Source organism: Pinus tabuliformis, chromosome 7, assembly GCF_031772625.1.
Source record: "Pinus tabuliformis cultivar Carrire ecotype Pingquan chromosome 7, CPIR1, whole genome shotgun sequence".
NCBI classification, from domain to species: Eukaryota; Viridiplantae; Streptophyta; class Pinopsida; order Pinales; family Pinaceae; genus Pinus; species Pinus tabuliformis.
Genome location: NC_142293.1, coordinates 1,809,774,344 through 1,809,781,356, shown reverse-complemented (window position 1 = coordinate 1,809,781,356; position 7,013 = coordinate 1,809,774,344).

The window sequence follows — 7,013 nt, the reverse complement described above, 5'->3', positions numbered from 1 at the left end:
AAAATTTATGAAGCTACAAGAAGGGGTAAATACACCTCCTTTGCCAGGATCTGCGTAGAGATGGACCTATCTGGAGCACTTCCAGACGAGGTCATACTGGAGGTTCATGATGAGGAATGGACACAGACTGTCGACTACGAACATATTCCTTTTAAATGTCGAAAATGTCATGAACACGGACACCTTCTTAGAGACTGCCCTCTCAGCAAGGTAGAGAACAAAAGCAAACCTAACACAATGAAAGAAACAGATGGATTTCACAAGGTAGCTCACAAAGGAAAAAATAGAAAAAAAGGGCCAAATCAACACCCAAGAGAGGACCAAAGAGGGAGGCTAAATCAGTTCCATGTTCTTGAAGAGGAGGAAGATACAGCAGGTGAAAATCAAGTAATGAAGGAGGGAAATGATAAGCAAGAAAAGGAAGAAGAACAGAATCAAGAACAGGTAAAAGAAAAATAGAAAGGGATAATGATGAGTGAATCAGAGATGGATATGGATCAGGAAATGACTCAGAGCGAGATGGAACTAGAAGACAATGAGTTACAAGAGATTCTTGACGGAGAAAACCTAGATATATAAGGGTTCTTGAGTAAGGGAACAACAGGTGGGGTAGAATCTCTACCACAAGAAAATGCAATCGAATAAAGCAGTTATTCTTATGGAAAACTCAAGCAAAGAGCTTGGTAGAAAATAATAGCGTTGAAAGACCAGGAAACCATGGAAGAAAAGCAGCAAAATCCACCCCAGCATTAGCTCCAAGAAACCCAAGAAAAAAAGGGCAAAAAAAAGCAGAATGAGCTTCTAATGGAATGTGGAAAGCTCATGATAGACTCAGGTAAGATGAAAGATCTAACCAGTTACTCCTTTACCAATCAGTAATTATGAAGTTTACAACTTGGAATGTAAGAGGTCTAGGAAGCAAAAGGAAACAGAGAATGCTGAATAGTAGGATGAAACAGGTAACTCCAGATATAATTTTTGTCCAAGAAACAAAATGCTCTGTGCAAAAGATAAGACAAATCCACAGTAGGTGGCTCAGCAGATATGAGTTTATAGAAGTAAAAGCAGAAAATACAGCAGGGGGTATCCTCATCCTCTGGAACCCCCACAAAATAGGTATTATTGATGCAGAGGCATCAAGAAATTATTTATCAGTTGTTATACAGCCTGTAGGAGACAGGGTCACATATCTTGTAACGAATGTTTATGGCCCTCAAAGGCTAGATGACAAAATCAAGTTTATTGATTCCTTAGTGGACCTTCGGAGCAGATTCGCAGGGATACCGTGGATTATAGGAGGAGATTTCAACATGATCAAATCTCTCTCGGAGAAAAAAGGAGGGACAAGAGCACTATACAAAGATTCCTTAGCTTTCCATTGTTTTTCAGAAAACATGAAGTTGGTAGACATTGAGACAAACAATGGTCTGTGCACATGGAACAACAAAAGAGGAGGGGATTCCCAAGTAGCTTCCAAGCTAGACAGATTCATGATCTCTGAAGAGCTCCTACTTCTAGAGAAGGAAATAATAGTGGATATTCTTCCTTTTGGAGGCTCAGATCACTGGCCTATTCAAATGGAGATCAAGGGCATTGGCATCCCAAGAAACAAACCGTTCAGGTTTGAAAATATTTGGCTTTCACACCCGAATTTCAACAGCAATATTGGAAAATGGTGGGCTGAAGACCTGTTGATTCAGAGGATCCATGAGTGGAGACATCCACTCATGCAGAGTCTTCCAGAGATGGGCAGAAACGCTCAAGGGAAGCTGACAGATTGTTGATGGATGCGAGAGAGAATGTGGGATAGCCATCTTCTCAGCACAGACAGAGGAGGTCTCCTGAGTGGTACACTGGTTACATGGCCCTGGTTGGGGAATGTATAGAGACCGAACTATCTTCCTTTGAGGAAGTAGTGCAACAGCCAGTCTGGTTTGATGCTATGGTGGAGGAGTATGACTCCATAGTTTGGAATAGTGTTTGGGGTGTTGTTCCAAGATCGGAGAACAAGTCAATGGTGAGTTCCCGTTGGCTTTACAAGGTAAAGAAAGTAGCTAATTGTAGTGTGGAGAAACATAAGGCAAGGTTTGTTGCCCATGGTTTCTCACAGGTCGAGGGGATCGACTATGATGAGACTTTTTCTCCTATAGCAAGGTACTCATCTATCAGATCAATGTTGGCACTATCAGCATAGATGGGTTGGAAGATCCATGAGATGGATGTGAAGACTGCGTTCCTCAATGGCAAGATTGAGGAAGAGGTGAACATAGAGCAACCGGAAGGATTTGAGACCTTCGATCGTGAGTCGCATGTGTGCTGACTCAAGAGAGCTTTGTACGGGCTGAAGCAAGCACCTCGTTGGTACACCAAGATCGACAGCAATTTCACTAGGTTGGGCTTCACAAACAGTGAAGTGGATGCGAACCTATACCACATCATGGTAGAAGGTAAGCCATTGATCATTGTTCTTTATGTTGATGATCTGATGTTGACAGGTGATGATCAGTTGATCAAGTCTTGCAAGGAGGACCTTGCAAGAGAGTTCGAGATGAAAGACATAGGTCTCATGCACTACTTTCTAGGCATGGAAGCGTGGCAGAAGGATGGGGAAGTATTTGTGTCTCAAGGCAAGTATGCCGATGAGATACTCAGGAGATTCCACATGCAGACTCCTCTAGTTGTTAATTGGAGGAAGGAGGATGCTACTTCAGGTGAGGTAGTGGCTGCTATTGTGTATCGACAGCTTGTGAGTTCATTGATGTATTTAGTGAACACACGACCAGATTTGTGCTTTGCAGTGAAACAACTGAGTCAAGCTATGGTTCATCCTACCAAGTTGTTTTGGAAGGCAGCGAAGCATGCGATGAGATACCTCAGAGGTGCATCTCATTATGGATTATGGTACAGACAGACAGAGGGAGTGAAGCTTTAGGGCTTCACAGATGCAGATTGGGCAAGGAGTCCATCATATCGGAAGAGCACTTCAGGAGGAATTTTCAACCTTGGTTCAGCTGCAGTTTCTTGGTACAGTAGGAAACAGAGGTCAGTTGCACTTAGCTCAGCAAAGGTTGAATACATGGCTGCCAGTCAGGCAGCATGTGTGGCAATTTAGATGTGGAAAATTCTAGTTGGATTGTTTGATCAGAGGATGGATCCAACTATGATCTATTGTGATAATCAGAGTTGTATCAAAATCTCTGAGAACCCAGTATTTCATGACAAGTCCAAGCACATCGATATCCGATATCATCATCTTAGATATTGTGTGGTGAAGATGATCATGTTGTTGCAGTATGTTTCAACCGAGGAGCAGGATGCAGACATTTTGACTAAGGCATTGTCAAAATGAAAATTTGAGTTCCACAGAGACAGGATCGTGGTGACAGATAATCCCTTTCTTGTTGAGAGGGAGTGTTGAAAATAGCAACAAGAAATGCTAAATGTAGAAGTGCTATAAATAGCATTTCGAGATACATTCCAATTTTAGTTAGTCCCTGAACTAAAATTGAGAATTAAAATTCGAATTTGATCTTAGCAGTTGTTTGTAAAATAATTAATTATTTCATCTTGAGTTAATTAGTTAGAGAAAATCAAACATGAAGTCTATGTGAAGACATGCAACAATTATCCCTTTGATTGAGGAAGTTATCCCTTAATTAAGGAGATTATGATGCATTGTACTTTGAGTTGTAATTAGTTAGCTCAGTTAACTGAGTTAAGTCCAGTTAGATTAGTTCTAACAGTTTGTGGAACTGATTGTGAGTTAAGTTAGTTAATGCATGCATGCATGCAACTAGTGTACTTTAGATAACTGAATATTCTCTCATAAATAACTCATGCATGTGAGTTCAGACAGAGACCCAGTTGAGATCAAAGGATGGGACTGTGTACTATCAGTTGCAGGAATATTCCCATGAGGATATCTCTTGCATGCAGAAGGAATTCTTTCCTTGAGGATTGCGCAATTATTTTTGAGTTTGGTGAGCAATGCATGAGGTAATTACACACAGGTGGCAGCTTGAGGACCCATGAGAAATTGCACAAGGAAATAGGAGGCTTGGAGGGCAGTGAAAAGACATATGTGTTGTCTATTCTGTCTATGAGCAAAACTGAGGGATTGTACTAAGAGTTGGATAGCTTGTGAGCTAAAGCTTTGTGTAATACGGAGATATTTCAACTTGTATGATAATAAAGAGATCGTGGTTTTTAACTGAGGCTTTCCCCAGAGTATTCTTCTATCTTCATGTGTGATTGTTTCTTCTTCATCTGTTATATGTGTTCAATTTGATCTTGCTCAAAATTGATTAAGCTTCCGCAAGTTTGTTTGTAGAAGTAGATCAAGTATTTTGCTTTAGTATATTACATTATTAGGGGATCTATAGTGAGAATTTCTACAAAAATAATACCTTAGTTGAACAAGGCTAAGAGGTTCTCGTGGGTGTTTCTTTCTACCTTTTCTGACCTAAGGGACTACCTATGAAAAGGGACATCTGGAGTTTTCTTTTTTTGCCTCTTTTTCAAACTCTCTAAACATGAAAAAGATGTCGAGTTTTACCTTCGTTGGACTCATTAAAACATCAAACAACAATGGACTCGTCGATCATGATGGGGCCAAACCACTCCTTCTCAGGGTTCATTAAATATACTCAGAGGGATTCATTCGAAGGATGAACTTACAAATCAAGCATATGTTATCCTCCTCAAGCTTGTTAAAAAATAAAGAGGTACTGACCAATATGGTTGGGGAAATTGGGAAAACAAGGGATTCCATTTTTCTAATGGTAGTGAGTCACTCTTGAACACGACACTCTTCCACTTCATCTCTGTGGTTGTTGGGTTGGGTAATCTACTTGTCTTTTGGTTATCATACCGTTTTCAGAGCCTCCATTTCGATTTTGGGTCAATGTTTCCAACTCCATTCAGTGTTACCGATGTGTTCAAGAGAAGTCATTCAGTTGATCTCTACTACAATACTCTTAAGCCTTCATTTCATTTTTTTCCTTTCCTGAACCAGTTCCATGTCAGCATCATTTTGATCGTAGATTTGAGGCTTTTACGATCTGCATTTTGTGTGGTAATATCTTCCAGATTCATCGCATCTATGTTTTTTGTAATCGACGTTTCGAACCAACCTTCGTGGTTCATCATCAGAAAAGATGAGTGAATAAGTCAGAGATTAATGGGGTAATAAATAGAGGAGAGGGTTGGGATGGGAATGCATGGAGCCGACAAGTTTGATAAAGCCATGAAACATATTTTTAATTTATTGATTTTATTAATGTTTATTAAATTTTATTAATGATAATTAAATCTTGATAATTATATTTATGGTTATTGATGAAATTGAATGCTATGACTTAGTATTATTAATGATTATTAATTCACTAACAATTTTCTGCAAAAATTAATTAGTTTTTGTTAATTACAAGATTTTTATGATTAATTTTTAGTATTGACCCTAATGTTTAAATTTTGTATGATTAAAATATTAAAATTATAATTAATGCTTAATATTTATATGCATTGTTAATTGCATATTTATTAATATTATTATGATAATGAATTATTTTGGTTTAATGTTCTTAAATTTATGGAAAAATATAATATTCTAATTGTTAGTTATTAAAATATTTTATTAGTGATGTTGTTTTATTAAGATATTTTGTGAATGATGTTCATAAGTCTTTGATGTTTTTAGATTACTAATATATCTTTATTATTAATTTTTATGAATTGATATATAAAGTTTTTGGGTTTTTAATTAGGATTGAGTTAACTAAGGTCTAATTATAATTAAAATGATTTTAATTTTAATATAAATTTAAAGATTGAAAGAGTAAATAGGTACATTCTTGATTATTGTTATTAATTCAAATATTATTTTAATAGATTTTAGGGTTTGGTAAACCATAAGGAGGACCAAGGGATAAAGGGGCAGGGAGCATCTAGGAGAAGGTAGAATCCCTAGTTAGAGTGGGAATCCAATTATCGCTTATTTTCCAACCATCATCGTGGTTGAGGTTGTTAGGGTGTTTTCCTATTTCGATGGCTTCTCTAAATTTTCTATGGTGATAATGATCAATCCTGGCCACAACACAAGAGTTTTCGATGCAAATGTGATGATTGGTTTTGCTAGAGTGCTCGGCCAAGGCTGAGGTTTTGGAACGGTTATGTTTAATGTCCGCAGCATGTTCTTGAATCCTAGTTAATATAGATCGACTAGTCTCCCCAATGTAGGCTTTGCCACAAGAACAAGGAACCAAATAAACCCCTTTGTGGTGTTTCAGATCAATAGGATCTTTTACCGATTTTAGACATTTGCTAATGGTATTCATGGGTTTGAAGGTGGTCTTTATATTATTCTTTTTTAAAATGTAAGAAATCTTATCAGTGGTGCCTAGTATGTAGGGAAGGTGTACCTTACCAGCACAATCATCCATAGGTTGTTTGTTTATAGGATTCTCTGCTTTCTTGAAATCTTTGATACCTTGGTGTCTCCTATATCCATTCTTTTTAAAAACATCCAAGAGGTGGTTCTTCTCTTGATCCAAATGATTGTGATCTGAAATACACACAACCTTGGTTGCTAGAGTGTTAAGCACCCCAAGATTTTGAGCAGGATGATGGTGAGAGTTGGCATGAAAGTAATGTTTGTGTGGGTTTTCTTACGATAGACCTGGTGAGATATTGAGCCATCTTGGTTTCTCTTGATTAGGATGTCAAGAAAGGGAAGGCTTCCATTCTCTTCAACTTCCATTGTAAACTTGATAGAAGTTGATTGATTGTTAAGGTGTTCTAGGAAAATGTCTAATTTTTCTTTTCCATGAGGCCAAATGACATAAGTGTCATCGACAAATCTTTTCCAAAGCTTAGGTTTTAAAGGGGAAGACTCGATAGCTTTAGCTTCAAAATGTTCCATGAACAAATTGGCAATGATGGGAGACAGAGGTGATCCCATGGCCACACCGCAAGTCTGCTCATATATGTCATCTTTAAAGCTGAAAAAGGTAGAT